Below are 21,708 nucleotides of genomic sequence, written 5' to 3' on the forward strand. Positions count from 1 at the left end.
CTACCCATAGCAAAGGTTCAAATGGTCTGTGTGTAATGTTTAAAAATAAATCACATTCTTAACTGGAGCTGTTGAACTGATAGGGAAGCAGTTTTGATAGGAAATGTATTTTAGGCTGAGCTTTTTTTCTGTGAACGCCACCACTAGCAGCAGCAAAGGACCATAGAGGGGATCAAACGCAGGAGTACTTCAATGCCATTAGCAACACTGGTGAATACCTCACTGATTTTAGACTTAGAACACACTCAGAGAAGGTTTAATCAAAACAAGAAGATGCTTTCCTCTCTTCCTGACCATCCAAAGAACAAAGATAGGATACTAGTTCTGCTTTTAAGAGCAGAAACAATTATTCTCTTTTTTTTCCTTTTTCTCATAGCTTCTGTGGATATAGTATTTAACTTACTGACCCATTTCAGTCACCTCAAGACAAGTTCAATATTATGAGGGGTTGTGATCATTTCTCAGCACACAAGGTACCACTGTAAATTTTTGGAAATCACATTGCCACTGATCCTTGAAACACCTAAAGAATGTGTATTACATTTACTGTTTTGATGGATTATGACCAGCCAACATGACCTTCTGCACACCACAGGTCAGAGAATTTCATCCTTGTCAGGTACTTTTCTCATTCAGCAGTTTCTTCTTCATTAGAGAGCATTGTGAAACATCGACATAGCTCCAGAAAAGAGATGTCCCAACAGCCAGGTGAGAGGTGAGCCACAGTAAAACCACCATCATATCTATAGGTCTGTTTTCTTGCATACAGTCCAAGAGGCCATGCAATTTGTAAATGTGCCACAACATTTTCCTTTTGGTATTTTTTTGTGAATTCTGACTGCAGCTGATTAATAAAAAAAAATCTGTTTTCTTCAGGGTTTTGTTTTTTAATTAAAGGGAATGCTAGTTTACTATTTTGTATATTTCCATATTTACTTCCCTAATATTTCAATAATTTTTTTAGCCTCTGTATTGTGGTGAAAAGCTAATATATGTGTGTATTATCAGAAATTGGCACTCAAAGAAAGAACTCCTCAATTTTTACAGAAAACTCTTCATTTGTCTTGATATTTTAAACACATCTTTTCACAAGTGATGCTTTTCTGAGAATGTTTCTGGTTTTCTGGAAGATATGGTATTAGTAATCTTAATGTCTAATGAAATCAAGTTAATGTGACTGATAGAACCAGACGGACAAATTCCGATCTTTTCTGTAATTACTCTATAGAGTCTAAAGAAATTTCCTTGGATTTGCAGCATGAGAATTCAGAGCAGCCTGTTCCCTGGTTCTTGCTGCTCAAGTGTGTGCCCTCTCAATGTAGGATGGATAAAACATTTAATCAGCTCTTAGACTCGATGCTTTGGTCGCCATGTCGTCCACATGTCATACCCCTTTTAATCTGTTTAATTTGCTTTTGATGTCTTTATTCTGATTTGATGACTGATTTTTTCTTCAAAGTGAAGAATGAAATAAATACATGGAGGTATTGCAGCTGAACACTGTCCTCTTTTACAAACCTGAAGAAATTAATTAATGGGGGGTGGAAATCTCCAATTAAAAATTTGTTCTAGCTTTCTTTTTTCTAAACAGATTCGCTCACTTACAAGTGCTAGTAATAGTTCTGGTTTTCCCATCATGCTTTCTTACAATTCCCACCTCTTCTCGTATATGTGTAGTCTTTTCACACTGAGAGATGGGACTGAGTAAGCATTGACACCAGTCTGTGCAAAATAATTTTTTCATAAAACCCCCAAAATTTTACACAGGACTATTGAAGGATGTGGAAGAAGGACAAATCTAAGCCTTAGATGATTACTTCCTAAACACAAGGACAATTCTTATTGTTTTTAATAGTCTTGTTAAAAGGCTTGAGTTACCTGTGTAATGAGGTCTATATGATCAGGCCCTGAACAAGTCAAAAAATGAGGGTACATGGCATTTCATAATTTCAAACATACCACTGTGTACTTACAAAATATACATTTTACAAATACTAAACTCAACACATAAAATGTACAAGACAAATATTCAAATAACAGCTTTTCAACTGCTTGACCTAAAAAATGTCACAGTAAAAGACATCTACAGAACACACATTTTCACTTTACATTTTTAATGTATCCTGCTGGCTGCATGTTGCCCATCCTGCAATAGCACTTGCATTGAAATCAACACAATGAAATGTGACGTGTCAGATCAATGAAATGAACAGCACTTCTCTATGTGTAAATCAAACAGGCATGCAGAAAGTTTATGCAGAAAGAATTAACAAAATAGATAAATTATATTGTTTGGGATATTTTTTTCTGTCACTGATCACAAAAGAGTTAGATGGCACATTAAACAGTAATATCTTTTGTTTCTTAGTCATTTTTATGTCTTGCAATAATCATTATCAGAAAAAAAAGAGAAATAATTTCTTAGGACAGTAAAAATTTTGTCTTTCTTGTTTCTATTTTTTCTTCTTAACATGTTTAACATTTTTTCTATTTTGCACGTTATACAACATGTTGTTTGTTGTACTATGGCTTTGTCCTCTCCTCTGGCGAAAAAACACAGGAGATATATTCTACACATAAACACTGTCTCTGTTTTCATCTACTAAAATGAAATGATAATTCCATTTAATCTATTAAGGACATTTTATTGAAATTATAAGATATGTATTGCATACCTTCCTGCCTTAAAACCACTCCACAATCTCTTACTGTCCACTTTCAGAAATGGAAGTGCTACAGTTATTCTTACTCTTTGCTTACACAGGATTCCTAAAAATATCACCAGTGACATCACACTTTCAAAGAAAATACTTATTTAATAGCCATTTTAATATAGATATTGTTGTTATTTTGAAATCTGATATTAAATGCACTTCCTTCTTGTAACACTAAAAGAACAGCACGTACATTAATCAAAGCATAGGAGCACATTGCTGCTTAAGGCTTTGAAAGCTCTTCTATAGATTCTGTGTACTTGAGAAACAAGAAGTAATTAAACGGTTCTTTTCTTCAAACTAAGCTAGTCTTTAAAAAAAAAAATTAAATCACAAAACCACAGCCCAGTCTCTTGCAGTGGAGTCTTTTATGCCTGTGGACAAATACAGAAGTAAGCATTTTTACAAATATTCCTTCCTGGAGAAGGCACATTGGGATTTAATATTTGCCCCCAACAACGGGTTCACTTGGCTAAGCATCACTGAGCATCAATGTTTAAATCCTGCACTCTCATTCAGAGCCACTGCATTTCCACAATATAAGTGCATGAGACCACATGCTGGTATTCTCCACAAAAGTCACTTGTTATTTAAATCAGAACTACAAACCTGCTCCCTCACCTCCCCCTCTCCAGCCCCTAGAGGGGCATATTCTCATTAACATTCTTAATGTTAATTGGAATTACATGTGCACATCAAGAAGAGAATACACCTCCAGATGCGATATTTGCAAGCTTCATATTGAGCCAGGCTGTGTTGAAATAAAACACAACATTGAATACACAGTCCTATCTTGATATTGAACAGTAATATATGTTGTTACATATAAAACCAGGTCTTACATACAGAGAAAAATAAATTCACTATGCTACAACCCCATCCTCCATTACTGTAGCATCTGATCTTGCCGTTTCTCACTCGTGAAAAATCCTACAGCCTACGAGGCACATATAGGCTTATGATCCAGCACATTTTTCTGCCATGGAAATTAGTTGCAGACCTGAACAATTTTAAAATGGTGACAAGAGAGCATGGGTTGGACTCGCTTGTTTGGAAAAGGAGCTTCATGGTTCACTGTAAAAATTAATTTTTAAAAATTACAGGTTAGCACCCATATTTTCCAACCTTATAAAAATAACACAGTTTTGTAATGAAAATTTCCACGTCTCAAAATATAATCTTCTCAGAAATAAACACGAAAAGTATAAAAAGTAACCAGTACCAAACACACTTCACAATTCTTTTAAAATTCACTGTAGTTTAACAGTCTGAATTATGTTTATGTTATGTTGCCTACAATTTATGTTTTCAAAATGTAAATGCAGAGTAGATTAGAAAACAGCACAATCTGAAATCTGGAAAGCCCAAATAGATTAGTTTAATCTTTGCAGAGAATACATGGTAGAATAACCTTTTCCTTACTGAACCTTTCCACTTCTGTGAAATGGGAATTTTCTATTGTTATTTTTAAGCAGTTCACCCAACAAATCATAAGCATCTCCAACAGAATTAGATAAAAGCTCAGTCCCAGAAACAAGGGACAGATTTGACTCAAAAGGCATAAACTGAGGTTTTATTCCTTTGAAAAAACCCTTCTAAAATTGTTACAGAAACATACATTGAAATAATGTCAGATTCTACTAGAAATCCTAATAAATAAAACCATGTGCTGAAGCATCTCAGCTAGAATTTTCCAAGGCTGTAAAACTCATACATACAAGTCAGACAATATCAAGGGAAATGGGGTTCGAGCTGAAGAAAATATTCATTTAGTAATGATCTTTCTTCCTGTAGTCACATGCTAGGTTTAAGCCCCTGACATATTGGAAGTGCTCATGTAAAATCTGATTTGCCTATTCTTCCTTGCTATCTAAGATGGTCATCAAAATAAGGTTTGTTGAGGAATAAGCAATGCAAACATCACATCAATCTTGTTAATATAATAGGAATACAGGAGAGATGTACACAAGAATATTTTAAGAAAAGAAAACCCAATCCCCTCCCCACACTACATTAATATACTGAATGCCAGGTTTCAGGTATGTTGCAGTCACAAATGCATAGAAATGAGACAGAGAGAGAGAAAAAAAAAGCCTTTCTAGGTCATCTATTCCATCCATCTGCTGGAGTAAGATCACTACCTACTATATACATGCTAGAGTTTTCTCAGTCTGATTTTAAATGTCTTGTTTCCATCTGTTCAATTTGACCTTACCTATTTCATCTTGGATAGTTAAAATGGCTGCTGTATAGTGCAATAATTCAGGGCAACATCTAAAAAATTTTAAAAATCAGCATGCAATAGTCCTCTCATCCTTAGTGCAGCTAATTTGAAGATATGTTTACCCACAAAAGATCAAACTGGACAAACGATGCCTATAAGGCTGTGCCGTCTGCTTGCGAAGCGTCATCTTTTACTGTATCATATGGATTAGACTCTGAGCTAATCAGTCAGTTTCAGAGCTGATCTGCTTTGGGTCCATCTTACAATGCAAATATTGGGGGGTGGGGAATGTTCAAAGGAAGTCTTCTGCAGTTAATGAGTTGCCTTTTCCATTCTTATTAGCTAAAATACTTTAACCACTTTGGTTTTTTAAACTTAAACAACTATATTAGATGTAATCATTATTTTATTAACATTTTTCTCCAAGGATTTTTCTTTCTGATTATGAGTACTTTGCAATTTCAGACAGTATGATGGATGCTACTCTTCTATGACAAGAATTTTAACAGCCCTTCTTCAGCACTCAATGCACACCCAATTATGCGTCTGAGCTAGTAACCTTGAATTTATGTTACCATGGCGACAAACTGGTCATGCATTATGGATTATCATTGAAATTCTACACCCCTACCTAGCATAATGAGAGTTGGGGACTTAATCAAATCAGCCATTCTGTGTGACACAAAGTGAAGAACTAGCTCTTATTGTTCAGCCTGGAGAAAGGAAGCAGGCCTGATGGAGTGGCAGCTGCAGTGCCGCAGCCTGATAGATTGCCCTTATATACATTTGTGAATGTATAGACAGATGGTTTTCAATGCCTGGAATTTCTGGCTTAGGAAGCAGCTGTTCGGGTAACCTCTGCCGTCTCACCTTGTTGTCATGGAGCATTGCCGGGAGGCTGGGAATGCGGCCGGGCACCCCGGCAGTGTGACCGGATCTGCGCGCCCGGCTCCCCTCTGCCAGCCCGGGCTCCGGGGGAGGCAGCGCCGGGCGCGGCTGCAGCGATGCTCGGCCGTCCTCACAACGCTCCTGCCCGGCCTGCACAGAAAGAGACAGGCAACCCTGTTGTGGGCAATCCTTCCTGGGGATTTAATCCCCTCTACTGCCTCTCCCCCACTGCCTTGCAATCATGGTGTGACGTGCTACTCATACACACTTCAGCTAAGGCACCCAGGTTTCAGGTTGCCATACTGTGCTCTGCCTGTCTGAGAAAGAACACCAGCTTTGCTAAGGTCATAGATGAAAAAGGTTAGATGCTAGAAAATCAAACCAAATAGATATAAAAAAAATAGCAACCGTTATAGGCTTCTATGTGCCAGGATTATTTTCTAGCTTGCAACTGAAATTTCACTCCCTATTCTGAGAAAAAGCTAAAGAAATTGCCACGAACTTGTTAACTTCTTTTTTTTTAATGACCTTGTACTAAAAGGGCTTTTTTAGAAGATTGGCCCATAATACACTCTTAGGTTAAATTTCTTTAGTGTAAGCACTAAATATTACATTCCTCAGCAAAAGGAAGCTGATTGACTCATTTGTTCTTATCTTTATTTTTAATTATTATAGCCATAACATTAGTTTTCCATCCTTCAAATCTTCAAAACCTTTAAAGTATCAAAGCTTCTCATTCTTCATAAACACATACCTATTAAAAAATCCTTTCTTTTCTAAAATACTGATGAACCAGTTATTCCACGCCACCCATATATTTTGAAAGTCTAGATATTGCTACAGCAATATAGCTTATTTACTTATTCATATGGGTAAGGTGACCATCACCATGGTTTCTGCACAAGGAGTTGCTAATGTGTCTGTCAGCCTTGCCATTACAGATTCACCAGACCTGTGATTTCAAAGCCTGCAACATTTTCCTAGAATAAAACCTGGTATGACAATACCATTTCAAAGAAATTCTTTATTATAGATCTAAGTGCTTCATTAACACTACTTTTCTTTCTTCCAAACTGTCTGTGTTTGTGTTTTGATGTATGAAGGTATAGCATGCATATGTGATTTAATTTTCAATGTGCATGCAGGAAGTGAATATTTCCAGCCAGCTTTTAAAATGAGCCAACATGCAGGTTATCCAGGAGCCTTGAGGAATCACACTCTATCATCCATCCATCCATCCATCCATCCATCCATCTATCTATCTATCTATCTGGATGGGTAAGTAAAAACAGTCCCTCATTTTCTCTGCAACTCTTTACTTCAAACAGAGCCCCCGCTGGTCTGTGTTGACCCATGAGATTGCAGTAGCTCCCTGGGAGGCTTTGCAGCCTATACACAAATGATTTGTGAACTGAAACCTCCCAGGAAAGCCTGGACACAAGAGACTGCACCCAGCCGGGAACCTAGTTCTGCAAGTCCTCTTCCAGCCAGAGCTGCCAAGAAAATGCCCTCCTTTGGGGGTTTATAATTTATGATTTGTTACTGTCTTGTCAGTAAATTCATCATTAAAGCACACTGACAGTGGCAGATTGCAATCACTGTTTGCTTACTAAAGTATATCAGGAAACTTTCAGGATTCATTGAATTCAAATACTGTTTTTTTTCCTTTAAAAAAAACCCCAAAAAAACCCAAACCAAAAATTCACAAAAAATTATTAATTCACACAAAAGTGTCTTTGACAACACAGTGACTGCTTGTCTGAGAGTAAGGAAGAAAATTCAGAGCTATGAATTGTTGGAATAAATAAATAGGCAGATATTACTATAATACTTCTCAATTAAAGAATGAATGACCTTTTTTAATCTTTAATTTAGAGTGCCTGGAATTTCCTTGTGTTTATAAATTTAAACCAAGCCCTTAAATCTGATGTTAAGATCAACTTTACTTTACTTAAATTAAATCTTTTATGGCTGAGTAGATTTCACTATGTGGGCATTTTGGAAAATGATGTTACAGTTGGGTCTAGCAGAGTGAGCCAAGAAAAATACCAATGCATGCTTTAAATTAAAATCTACAGACAAAATATAAGAAATAAGAGCTTAATAACATGGGCACAGGGAAGCAAGTGCTTCCCTCTGTTTAAAAATATTCCACAAAAAAGGAGATTTAAAAATATTTTCTTTGTGTTTTAAGAAATCGGTTTTTTATGGGGCAAGCTAACTTCAAAAGCAGTGTAACAGGATGATAAGGAAAATGACATTAGATTAAGAATAAATACTTGAGCACCGTACTTCATTTATGACTAAATTTTATACCTCAAGGAAAAAAAGAGGTGTGCGTAATACTGTTCCAAATATTGTCAGCAAGGAAAGAACTTAATCTGGAGTCTATTTTTCCAACCTTTATTTGGGGTAAGTAGAATTTTCTTAGGACATACTTGTGTTGATCTCAGTAAAATTATTATCAGGAGTAATTTTTTCCTTAACATAATTTATGCTTTCAGGGTAGAATCTGAATATCAAAAAAGTTATTTCTGAAACAAAGAGTTTCTGAAACATAACATTCTCATTAACAAGAGAATATGAAGAAAATGCTTCTGAGCTATTGTTGCTTTGCTTTGCACTGACTTGTGTCAGGCTTTGCTAAAAGCTCTGTACCTGGAAATAAGCTATAAGCATTTTGTTGAATACTTTAGATTTAAAATATTGTCTCTTGACCATTTTAATCAAGGAATCATCCATCTTCCCCCCCCTTCCCCCCCCCAATAATCAAGGATTATCCTTTTCCTTCATAAAACAACTTCAAACTTACTATTTTGTGTGTTACAGACTACTGAATTTTTCTCTTGCAACTTCCAAAAAGGAGATGGAACAATAAAAATTTGAGTTAGTACTTTAATTTTTTTTTTCCTCATGTTATAAATAAATTTATACTGGGAAGGGTTTTTTGACCATTTTACCATCTTTCTGCTGCTGTTGTGTGTCCCACCATCAGCCACAGGGCTGCAGGCTGGGATCTCCCTGGGCTGGGAGAGGGGTGGCTGAAATTCACCTCTGCACTGTCCCATCTTCCTGCCTTTGGGTCTTCACTCTCCTCAAGGAGGTAGAAGAAAGGACACACCTCTCATCTGTCTTCTGTCCTTTTCAATGCAGTGACAGCCCAATTGTTAGCTTTTTTAAGGGACTAAAAATATAACACAAAATTCTTAACTTTGAATGCTTTTTTAAAGAAATGTTGGGAGAAAAGCTAAATTTCATTAATTTTGGAACAAGAGATGAAGAGCTGTGCAGGATACAGGTAGTCTTGGGATTTCAGGATCTGAGAAAAATGATTTTTCCATTTCTGAGGGGCTGTGACAATTGGTGTACCAGTAATTGCAGGCTTACTTAAAGCCCCTAGCTCTGTCTGAGTATGGAAACCCCCCTGGTTTGCTTTAATTCACCCACCTAGTCACAACCTGATGATGTGTTTCCCTTCACTGTGAAATGCATTTAATAGCAAGAACTGAACGCTTGTGTAGGGAGAACACTTTTATAATCCGTTGTACCAGCCTTCTCACTTCCAGGACCTGACGGGTGCGCCCATGAAATCTTTTTGCTGTCACACTGAGATGTTTCATTTCTAACAGAGCACAGCTGATGAGAAACATCAGAGTTTATGATTACTCTGACAGCAGAACTACCACAAAAATATAATTAAAATTATCTTCTTTCATGCATGCATGTGTGCAAGATGTTTAGGATGGTCACCTGAAAACCCACCCTCAACATGCCTTTCTAAGGGTAATTTAAAAGCTAAGTATTTACTGGTATCATTCAAACCACTGCTAAGAGTCTCTCCTATTGTGTTCTGCTTGGATATTTGCTCAAAGCTGCATATGCTCAGGGTTCTGAAGTGAACTGCCCCCAGCCATACTCCCCTCACCCTGCCCATGGGTCTGGAGCCCATTTCAGCAAACCTCAGGGCTGTCAGTCTCTGCCCCAGCAGCATCTGCTCCTCAGCTCTGCTGCTCTCTCAGCACTATCAGGAAGCTAAGCCTTTTTTTCCTAGTTTAACAGAATCCTTTAATATCTATATAAAGTTTTATGCTGCGTATTTACCTGCTATATCATGTTTTGGCATGTTGAGACACAAGAAATTGTGCAGAGACACCATTTACCAATTTGTGAATCCTGTGCACAGATGTGTGTATGCACATCTCACAAACACCTATGAATGCTCTTTTGGACACTTTTTTTCCTCTGTGAATACTCAAGCTTGTGTTTTGTATAAACATTTGGGAGTTTTGTTCTTCCTTTAAGTCATGTAGTTACATATACATTAAGATGCTCCATAAAAGCAAGCAGGCAAGGAAGAAAACCCAAAGAGGGAGAAGCTGTTCCTTGGTGTGCTGCCGGCTGAGCTCTGGGCTTGTCTCATGGGTGAATGCCTCTGCCTCCACGAGGCGTCCTGCCTAATACTGCTGGCTCAGCTCCAGCCACTGCCACTGATTTACACCCACTCAGCTTCTGATCCAGCAGGCCAAAAGCTGATTTTCAGAGGAAAAAATGCCAGAGAGGAGCTAGAGGGTTTGCAGTGTAGCAGGCAGCATCCAGAGGCAAGAGGCTGCTCTGATAAAAAAAAAAAAAAAAAAAAAAAAAAAGTGATTTCTTTGGGAGTCAACTTGTGGCACAGTTTTCTGATACCAAACTACACGAGGCAACTCAGATGTCAGACAACCTGCTGCAGATTTAATGAGGCTAATTGGGGTAGCTGAAACTTCAGTAATGCTGCAGAAAATAGGCAGCTTGTGATGGTCATTTAATCTGGAAATAGCTTTAAAAACTGGAATATGTGTCCCTGAGGACAGTCTCTGCCAGACTAACCTTCTGGACTCTGCAGCCCTCTGTGAAATGGTGTTATTCTTTTACTTCAAACTTGTCAGAGAAAGGCAGGCAGGACAGGCCTGGAGACAGTCTGAGGCAAATGCTTTACAAGGAATGATGCAGAGAAGGCAGGAGAGCTGTGTAAACAACGCTACTTTTTACTTTAAGTTCAAAATTCTAAACAAGTCATTATTTTGCTGTGTTTTTTCATCTAGCAACTCTCCTTACGTAACAGAGTCATTTCAGGTATTGTCAAGACTTATTTTTAAGTAAATATTCTTCCAGTGAAAAAAGGAGAAACTTTCAAAATCACTTCTAGCTAGGCACAGGCACAGAGTGTATCCACTTTTAACACCAGTACCTACCACTGTGTAATTCTCTGCCATACAAGCCACTTAGATAAATACATTGACACTGTGAAGTTCGGTGTGTACAGAAGAGATACCTTGGCACACTAATAACAAATAAAGTGGAGTGGCATTAAACACGTCACTTCTACCAGTGCTGGGTGAGTGACACCCATACACATTTCTTTTCAAACATTTTAGCCCTTCTTCCCTCTCCAAAAGATGGCTTCATATCTCTGCAAAGTGTAAAGAAAGCATTAGGAAAATTTAAAAAAGGGGAGTGTAGACTAAATATTGTATAGTAGACTAGATTTTAAACATCAGATTTATACAAAAGCGTTGTTGTTCCATGTGAATAGGCAACTAAATACGGTGATGCAATGAATGAACAAATGTAGATACTGGATTTCTTTTAGACTCTCTCACTCCTACCTCACCATATATGTAATGTGATACAATAAAAGCTTTCATTTCGTATACAATGACAGAGCTTAAATAAGCGGGCCAGTTTCTTCTTATAGACAACTCTCATGAAGATAAAGTTTGAAAACAGATACACAGAGCTTTTCTTGAGGAAATAAAAAAAAAAAAAAGAAGGTTTGGGGGAAGAGCTGTGAGAGCTTATTTTTCATTTTCTGAGTAAAATAAATAAAAATTTCTCTCAGATATAAACTTACCAAGTGTTTTCTTTCCATAGATATGGATTTCATCTGGGAATAGGCAAAAAGAAATTATTCATTGGCCTAGTTACCGAACTAGTAGTAGAGATGAACCTTTGTAGGAAGGAGGAGCAAATCTGGTGTTGCAGTGCTCAGAAACTGTCTGAGCCCTTTACTGAGGCAGGAGTCACCCTGAAGAGTTGGTCAATGGGCAATTCTCTATTCTCTACAGACAATGTTAGAGTAACTTACACAAAACAAAACTCTAGATTGTCTAGGAAAGGGCTCCTGAGTGCCAAAAGAGGATGCAAACAAAACCTCTTATCCAGTGTTCTGGGAATACTCTGAAGTTTGTGGGGTCATTGGTGAAGAGGAGACACATGATCCAACCACTCAAATCACAACAGCAGACTTCATACACAAGTTAGTACAAGGGCTGGCCCAGTAAAATGATGGGGTAGCATGTGTAGGATTCACGGCAGTGAAGCCAGCAACTAAAGAGAATTGGATTCAGATTTTACTCACGTCTATATAAATAATGTGTCACTATAAGACACAAAACAACACGACGTGGGCATGTTGTTGTTTTTAAGGTTAAAAAGGGGGTTTAACTTTTTTTTTACTGTAACATTTATAGATTTTTAAAAGTGACAGTGGATTGGAGGGTGAAAGTGCCGCCTCTTCAATGACACTGGGCAAACTAACAGTCTATCAAATTTCTCTTTTTTTATAAAAGAATGCAAAACAATAAGTTATTTACATAAAGTGTGTGAGAAAGTGTGTTACAAGAATGTAAACATTAGAAGGTTTCAAAAATCTTAAAAAAATCAGGGTGACAATAATGCACAGCAAGTCAGTTCAGAGCAGCCCTGAATATTGTTAGAAATATTTGAACAGGTTGGAATTTCTATCGGTGTCCTGCTTAAAGTCTTTCGACATGCTGGTTTTGAGGACATGGTAATCCAGACAAATAGATAGTCCCCTCACAGGGTTATGAAATGCTACTTGGTGCTGTACAAACCTACAGAGCAAGCCCAACACTGCCAAAAATGTCTCAGACTTGCTGCTGGACCACAGTGCTTGCTGTGCTGGAGCACAGAGTACTGTGAGCATGTGGGCTATGACGTGCAAATGGGTAGAGAGGAGTGTGTGCTCAGCCATTGCATTGAAAATCCACAGGACTTTTAGGAGTTTTCAACAAGAGTAAGATATTGCAGGTTATGAAGTCCTGGCTGTAATTCCTCAAGATTTATCCAGCATCCATCTCTGGGGGGGAAACAGGCACTTGGCAAGAAAAAAGGAAAAAAACGAAAGCACTCAAGCACTCAAGCAATAATCTTACTTCTCTAGCCAGCAGGTCAGTCAAATTTAATGGAGTTTTTCTTAAGTGAAGAGGCATCAAGCCTTTGAGTATTTTATGGTTTGTACATAGTAAAGATGATTTTTAAAGATCCATAAAAGGAGAGAGAGTGGTGTTTGAGAAATAGCATGCTAACCTCTCTTGCAAACAAGTTGCCTGTGCCTTGGCCTGCCAGTGGTGCCCCTGCCTGGGTGGTGGGGATGTGACTCTGTCACTGACTGCAATAGGTGGAGTGCAGGGATGCTGGAGCACAGAGCTGTGACCCTGGCCTGGAGGGGTGCCCACGGGGAGGAAGGGATGACCCAGATCTTACTATCTTTGCTTTTCCTGACGTCTGGGTGGAGTACTACTTATATTTCACAACAACTGTGTACCCTACTCTCCATTTCACACCCTGTTATCCCTGGGGAGGGAGGAGGAACCAGAGGTCTTGGTGGAACCAGCTTGTGGCAGCTCTAGGTTAGGACTCCATAAAAAAGATAAGAACATAATAACTCCAGGAGCTACCTTTGCTCTCCCCAGGAAAGAGGCATATGTTTATAAGCAATTTTCTCTTCCTGAGTTCATTTCTTAAAAATAACTGTCAGAACCATAGAATTTCTTGTTTAATTCCAAATATGTAACATAGCACATAAAAATGCAGAGGTTTTAAAACAATGCGTTTTGTTTGCATGCTTCAGTTAATTGACATTTATCCTGTCCTGCAAGGAAAAATCTCATTTTGCAGCCTCTTTCCACAGTATTTAACTTTGATATAAATATGATGTGCAGTCCTCATGTTAGTTTTTTTCCCCTTAACCAGAAGCAGTTGGGTGGAACATAAATTGATTTTTTAAAGACATAATATAACATTATGAGCTATTATACAATAAGAGAATTGGCTTGTGTCTCCTGCCTTATGTTCTTTAGATTGAGACCATCTTACTGCATCAGTGAGTCTATCCCACTGTGTGACCTGCATAGCTGTAATCATACCTTGGAGTCTGATTACAGTAAAAGCTGATGCCATCATGAAATTCCCTTTTATACTTATGTTTTGAGAGTTGCTGAAATGATGCAATGTCCTTCTCATCTGAAGTGTATTACCTCAGTGCGTTTGTGAATCAGCATCATTAGATCTGCATGAGTTCATCCTTAAAAGGATTAAAACGTGTTCCCACTTCTGAGATGGGGGACAAACAGTGCTAATAGCAATCTCAATTCATTTAGGGTTTATGACTTTCCTGTCCCCTTGTGCTGCTTTTCTTTCACTTAAGGTATTTACCATTTGAGAATAAAACTGGCCTATAAGGATGGACAGACATTTTTTGGTGTCCACTGCTGTTTTTCTACAAGAAGTTCTTCAAAATTCTTGTGTAGAAGGAGTCTAGAGTGTATACATACGCACATACACACACACACACACACACACACACACACACACACACACACATATATATGTGTACATATTTCCCCTGACCATTTTTTATCAAAACTGGTTAAATTGATTTACCCATGTCTGCTGTCTGAATGTGCATGATGTGACTTCTGTGGACAGTAGTTTACCGAAAGGACAGCAAAACAAAAAATAGCATCTACTCAGCTATGCAAGTGCCACAAATAATTCTAGTTAAATGTATGCTTAAGCTTGTAGTGAAGCAGGATTTTGTATTGTTGCTGTGTTTAATACAAATAGTTTAATTTATATTTTTTTTCAGTTAGAAAATATTAATGTAATTCAGTTTCAAGTACAAATTACATTTTCTATCATTTCTCTGTGTATAATTTTGAGGCTGTATTATTTAATATGGCTCTTCCTGGAAAGAAAGAATTGTAACTTCTCAGTGTTATAGATCCTCTTTGAAAATATCTCCACGTTTACCGGTCTTTGCATTTGCCCCAGCATCCCAGAACATGAAACCAAAAAAAGAAGTTGTGTGTTCTTCTGTGATGAATGTCATGTGATAGATAGAAAGGCTTTCCTTGTGAATGATAGGTTGAAACAAATTTTATGCCCACATTTGAAAATATCATTATTGGTCACTGTGGATTAGCTCAAGAAAGGAAGTGTATGTTATTCTTAATGTGAGCTCTAAAAGCTCGTGCCAATGCGCATCATATGAATAACTCTACACCATTCTCTCACACTGATCAAAATAACAAGATACAATTTTCCCCTTGAAGCATTTTGATGGTATTTGTTTCCTCTGACTAACATTTTTTCTCACACTCTTTACTTCTGTTGCTGGTTGGAGTTTTGACTTTCAAAAGTATTAGAGCTCCAGAATTTTTCTGGAAATTAGAATTTTTCAAAAGCATTGCTACTATTGCCAATTTTTTCAGGCAATCAAGAAAAGAACTTAATATAACATTATTTTGTCAGAAATCATACGACAGTGTTATGCCATTAATACATATGCATCAGCCAGAATGTAAAGAGCTAGACATGGTCATCAATATCACTCAGTTTCAAATCTGGATTTCCCAAAAACAGTGTAATTACTGTATATTTAATCTATTTTGAAATAATTTTAAAGATTAAAAAAAAAGTCAAAGAAAAAAAGACTTCTGGCTATATATCTATTCATATATTTTGATTCAAGTGTAGTTTTTCTTAAAATCAAGTTATACCTGATCAAATTGGGTATCTCAACATTTGCTGTTTGACATTATCACATGTAATCTCATTCACATTACTGTGAGACTGAGAATGTCACTTGCCTGGACTGACTGATACTGTAGTGGATGGAAATCCAATGAAACTGCTTGTGGAATCTGTTCAGGAAGCAAAAACTGCACTTGCAGTGAGTATGAATCATCATACATGCTGAATATGTTTATACATGCAAACAGTGATATGCTTATCTTTACGGAGTTTTGTATCAGTTCTGCTACCACTCATGAATTTTTTTCTTGCTAAAGAATAAAAAATAAATAAGAAAAATGTAACTATGCCAGTGAGAAAAGTTTATTGTACAAGGTCTGCATTTCTTATGAGTGGGGTTTTATGTACATGGAAAATGAAGAAAAGATAGGAAAACGATACTTGCATTAACTACATTACCTGCTCCTCCAAAAACAGTGATCAAGCTGCAAATGCTGTATGAATACAACCTTCTAGGATCACCAATACTTTATTTTGCCTCTATTTATATCTGTAAATTGCTTCTCTGTCATATTAAGATGTGATCTCCTTAGGGCAGAAGTAATCTTTTTGCCCTATATTTGGATAGAGGTGTACTCTGTGATAAGATCTCTGTGCACTGGTACATAAAAACAGTAATGTTACCAGGCACTTTGAAGATAACAAGATCAAAAATGTCATTATGAATGCTCTAGATTTCTTGGCAAGGAATGGTTATTGATATAGGCTCAGACAACCGTGCCCCAGCTCTTTAGCATTTTATCTGGGGACTACCACAGCAAGAACAGCTTTCAAGAACTACCTCTTCAGAAGAAAGGAGAATCTGATGCTAAGAGATCTTTCAAAAAGTCTGAGGGACAGATACTGAAACCTTCAGTGCTGTTGAACAGTACTGGATTTTACATCTGATCTCATTTCTTCTGTTGGAAATGAGATCTCACTGCTGGCAGCTTTCCTGTCTGGTGAACTCATCTAGAAAGAGAAGTGGAACGGGGTCCTGATCCACAGGGGCTCTCAGTGTCATTGTGAACATCCCTTCCCCTCTAAGACACCAGAGAACACTGTAACCTGCTTTCTTACCGACCATACAGCAAACCCAGGAAACTGGGAAAGAAAAAGGGCCTTTAAAGCTTCTAGGGAAAGGGAGGGATTTGTTTTAAAATGTAACAGTACAAAAAGCTATTAAAAGGCACAACTTTGTTTATATACTTTTCCCTTGTAATAGTGTAGTTATCAGCTCATCAACTGAATGAACTAAAGGAAACTTCTGTATGAGTTTTCAGTAACACAAGGCTTTTTACTCTTCCTTTAAGAAGTGATATTATTCATTTCAGGACCTTACTAAATCAGGTATTTAAACTTGGTCATGCTGTATAAACATGATATCAGAAAAAGTAATTGCTTATTATAATATAGTCTAGCTAAAATTAGACACTGATCCTTTAGTATCTATTTAGCATAGGCCATTAATTTTTAAGAACTGTTTTCAAGTTGATGTTAAATGGCAATAAAGCAAAATGTCATTTCCAGACAAGTATTACAAATGTAAGGCCAAATATTTAATACTTTTAATTTTTCATTTTCTGGATTTAAATATTACATGGATTCTGCAAGGGTCCCAAAAACAAATGCTTTATTGCTGCTTTAATTTAAAAAAACCTAAAGTGTGATAACTAGGGTTCTTACCCAAGTAAATCAGAAAGGCACAAGAGATAAGTGATGTTTGCAAAAATTCTTTGTGGGGAAAAATGTTAATTAACTGAAGACAAACTTCCTCTAGGAATTTGACAGGTTTTGATAGTCTTTTTATTTGGAAAGACTGTTAAAAAGTGATGGCAGGGTACAATAGTCATCAGTTGGAATATACATCTGGCAACTGAGAAAGGATTATAGGAACAAGTTGAACTTGAAAATGGATAAGTTACCACAGGCACTGTCCAGAGTTATTTTATTTAAAGGGAGTTGTTTCTAACTGCAAAATCCTTGCCTCCTTCCCTTCAGTAGTCAGCTACCATTAGAAATAGTTGCAGATACAGAGTAGGCAATTGCCTGGTTGTGGAGAATGTCACAGCTTCCTCTGCAAAATACAAACAAAACTCCCATTGCAGCTATGCTCAGGGCCTGTCAGAAGGTGTATTCACCCCCAAAAAATATCTGGGTTAATTTCAACTTACACAACTGAACTGACTGAACAAAGAAACATCAAACTGCAACATCCCCACCAGTGTTTTTTCCCCCCCAAGAAATCTGTGCTGTCAAATTGGAATTCATAGACAGACAGAAAGTAGCCTCATGATAATGGTGGATAAGAGATATAACGTGCTAGGAAACTGGTCATGCAGCCAGGAAGAGCTTAAAACACCTAAAGACAGAGGAATTGCAAGTGTCCAAGGAAAATCTCTTTATCTTTTGTGAAATCTTTTAAAATACCTTTCTACTGGTATATATCTCTCACTCTCACTTGTTCCAAGACTGTGAGGAGTCCTCCTAAGGCCTTGCTTTTTTCCTGGCGCGAGAGTTCATGGTAGAAAAAGACTCAGGTATGTGCTTGTACCCTGGGCTGTTCTGAGACCATTGCAGCAGAGTTCCCTGTTTGTGCGGCAACTTGCAGCCAAGCTGCATTCTAGTGAATCTCTGTATTGCTACAGCTGGGGTTCCAGGTATGTGGGACATGCTGGACAGGGAACCTTTCCTGACAGACAGGCATGAATGCTCTGCAACAGTCCATGGGCTTTAGCTCTTCAGAATGGAAAGACCACCTATCTACCTAATGCCCCTCTGGCTGTGAGTTATTCTGAAAGTTGCAGAAGGTACGGCAATCAAAAGTGGACAGTGGTCTACTGTTAACATACAGACAAATAGGAATTGCGCATTTAACTCTGAAAAAACATAGAGCTCTTCTTTCTTGTACGCTTCTCTCAAAAAGCATTGATATCTTGCCAGTGCCTGAAACAAACCCCTCCAAAGCCAAACAGAAGAACAAGCAGAAAGAAGTCTGTACTGATGCTACTCTTGGTATTGAAGAAACTATCTAAATAGCCTTATTTTCCATGTTCAGTCAGAAAGAAGAAACTGTTTTTCTGTAGCATGTTTCCTTCTCAATACCTAATCCATTGGTAAAAAGGGCTGAAAACAGTCAAAAGGATCACTTTGCCAGTCTCCTAAGGGGATAATGAATGTTCAAGTACTTCACCCTCCATGATGGAAGTTGTGATAGAAGAAAGAGTTGTTCCATGGTGCTTTTGTGCCTTGGCTGCCTTCTCTTTCCCTCTGCTCTGCTCTGTCCTCCTGTGTGTTCGCTGCAGTTTCATCAGCAGCTGAAGCAGTGGAGAGCTTGGCAGGCTGCAGGAAGAGCTGAGCTCCCCCACCAGCACCACTTTCCACGGTCACAAGTTCATGAGCATTGCTAGAGTTTCAGACTTAGAACCAAATGTCTGTGGGACTTTAAAACAATTTCCCTGTCTGACTCTGCCGGCTGCTCCCACTCATTGATTTATGCTTGTGATGCTTGGAGCTGTGGCATAAATCTGGTTATGTAATAGAAACTTGATAACAGAGAAAGTCAATACAGGAGGGCAACAGAGCTGAAATTACACACTGGCATTACTTTTATTAACCCATTCTTAGTTCACCTTAACTGCTTCTCACAGACAACTTGTCTGAATTTAAGAAAAGGGCTTTCTCAATACTTACAGCAACACCAGATTGACAATTCTTCCCTCTGTCTTGCTGGACCAAAGCAAAATAATTTTCTAGAAACATCATCCTTTTGCAACAAAAAGCTTTTTATATATTTTATTCAGTTAATTATATAATGAAAAGTGATCATTTCTTTCACATCAGGTAGAATTTCTTTATAAACAAATTGTTTAAACAAACCTAGATATTTTATATTTCAGAGTGTTTCCAGCTTGGGCAGGTTTTCTGAGAAAAGCTTCTTTACCAGATTGTTTGTTTGTTTGATTGATTTTTGTGGCACTTGATTAATTTCTTAGCCACAGTTTCACAGCTGAGCCGCAGGATCTGTGAAAGCAGGAGGCTTGGCAGGTCCACAGAAGAACTTCTGACTGCTACAGTCTGCATCATTCCTCATTTTAAGTAATAAAGAAACATTAAGGTTGCAGTCTTTCATTCATACATGAAACTTCCCCTTTATGTTCTCATAATCTGATTCCTGCTGTTATTAGAAACCCCGTTGTTATTAGAAACTCATTTATCACAGATCTTTTTATTCATGGCTTCATTATTTGAAGTCCTGATGGTGATACAATTTCAGTTTTTCTTTTTCTTTGACAGAAGCTAGGGGATTTGCATATTTGATATGTGGGATTTAAGAAGAAACATGGAGATGAATATGAATAAAATCATTATCTGTTCTTCAAGGTGAGCTTTGCTTCTCATGAATATAAGTAAAAAGTATTTGATTTTAAATGCATATGTTCTTTATAAAATTCTAGTAATAACATGTTCCTTCTGTTACTCAACATGAGATGACCTGAATCATCAATAACTGAAATATATGTGAAAAACATTAACAGAGTTCATATAAAACAATATTTCATTAGTGTCCCAAGAGCAGTATTAGGAAATATGAAGCTAAGACTGTTACGAAAACTTGTCTGGAAATGATTACATGAAGACTGGAAGAAGGCTAAAAATCCCACTTTGTCCAGGTGCTCCTGAGGTTGCCTAGCAACTGCCTCCTTAATCATGTTCTCCAAAAAGGGAGGTTTGACAGAGGGTAGTAATTAGATGGTTTCTTGAGGAGGGTCAAGACCTCAGCATACTGTAGGCAGGATGTCATTTTGCCCTTCAAATAGAGGTGTTAATGAAATGTCCATCCACTGGGAAAGTGCTTCCTCACTGACTTTCATGGGCCCTGTGGTTTCCTCACTGGGGCTCTTCATCTGCTCCTGGGACAAGGCACTGCCAAAATCAGCCCTGGATGTGCTCAGGACCTCTTGTTCTGACATCCCTGGTTGACGGCTGACAGCTTCAGATATAAATGATTGTGCCCATCAAAAAATATGAAGACAAACTCACTAATTTCCTGTGGCACAGACAAGGAACTGATAGGGAACTCAAGTGTCCTGATTAAATTTGCCAAGGAGTTTTTAACTGTATGCATCACAAATGCAAATAACTAAAGAATTATAGTGAAATACATAATGAAATGTGATTATTTGGGGGTGGAGGGTGTTAACACTTTGGGAAAGAGTTTCCTATCATCACAAGAAATTCCAAACTGTAATTTTACTCATGAATATACAAATATAATCTTGGTTTCCATGGACATAAAAGAATGAAGTCCTCTTCAGTAGTTGAAGACTGAGGGAAAGGTGACACTGAGTTCCTTAGTCTTATGTGTCTCCCTTGGCACTGAATCATCATTCTTATTCAGCAACAGTTCAACACATTCCTTGTTCAGTCTTTTCCTAGTAATGTACAGTCTCTTCTTTTTGTGTACCTATGAAATCTCCAGTCCAGCTGAGCTCTGGCATTTCTGGTACCTCCCTACATCTAAAGGCAACATTACTGAACTCCTCCTATGCACTGTCTCCTTCCTTCTGCCTCTTGCTTTTTTGCACTGCTTCTCACTAGATATGGACAGATCTCCTTATCAGGTCCAGAAAGGGACACCAGGTTCATCTGACGAGGCTAATTTTATCAATGCACCATGTGCATCAACAAGTCTTTCGAAAATTATACTTCTTGTTAGCTGTGAGTGCTATTCTGTATTCCTTTATCCTTTTTCCCCCTCTGTTTAAAAACCTGACTTTGTAATAGGGAGCTTTTTTTCTTTGTTCCACTTCTGCTTAAGACAGCATAAAATTTTTAAAATCTTATTTATTTATTTATTTATTTATTTATTTATTTATTTATTTATTACAAAGTAACATTTCTTTCTGAGTCACTTGTAATATATTAGAGACTTTCCTTCCTTGAGTTTAAATGCACTACAGACAGCTCTTTTTACATGTGCTGGAAGGGCTTTCAGAATGTTGCAGAATATTACTGATTTATCTC

Source organism: Camarhynchus parvulus, chromosome 3 (genome assembly GCF_901933205.1).
Source record: "Camarhynchus parvulus chromosome 3, STF_HiC, whole genome shotgun sequence".
Lineage (NCBI taxonomy): Eukaryota > Metazoa > Chordata > Aves > Passeriformes > Thraupidae > Camarhynchus > Camarhynchus parvulus.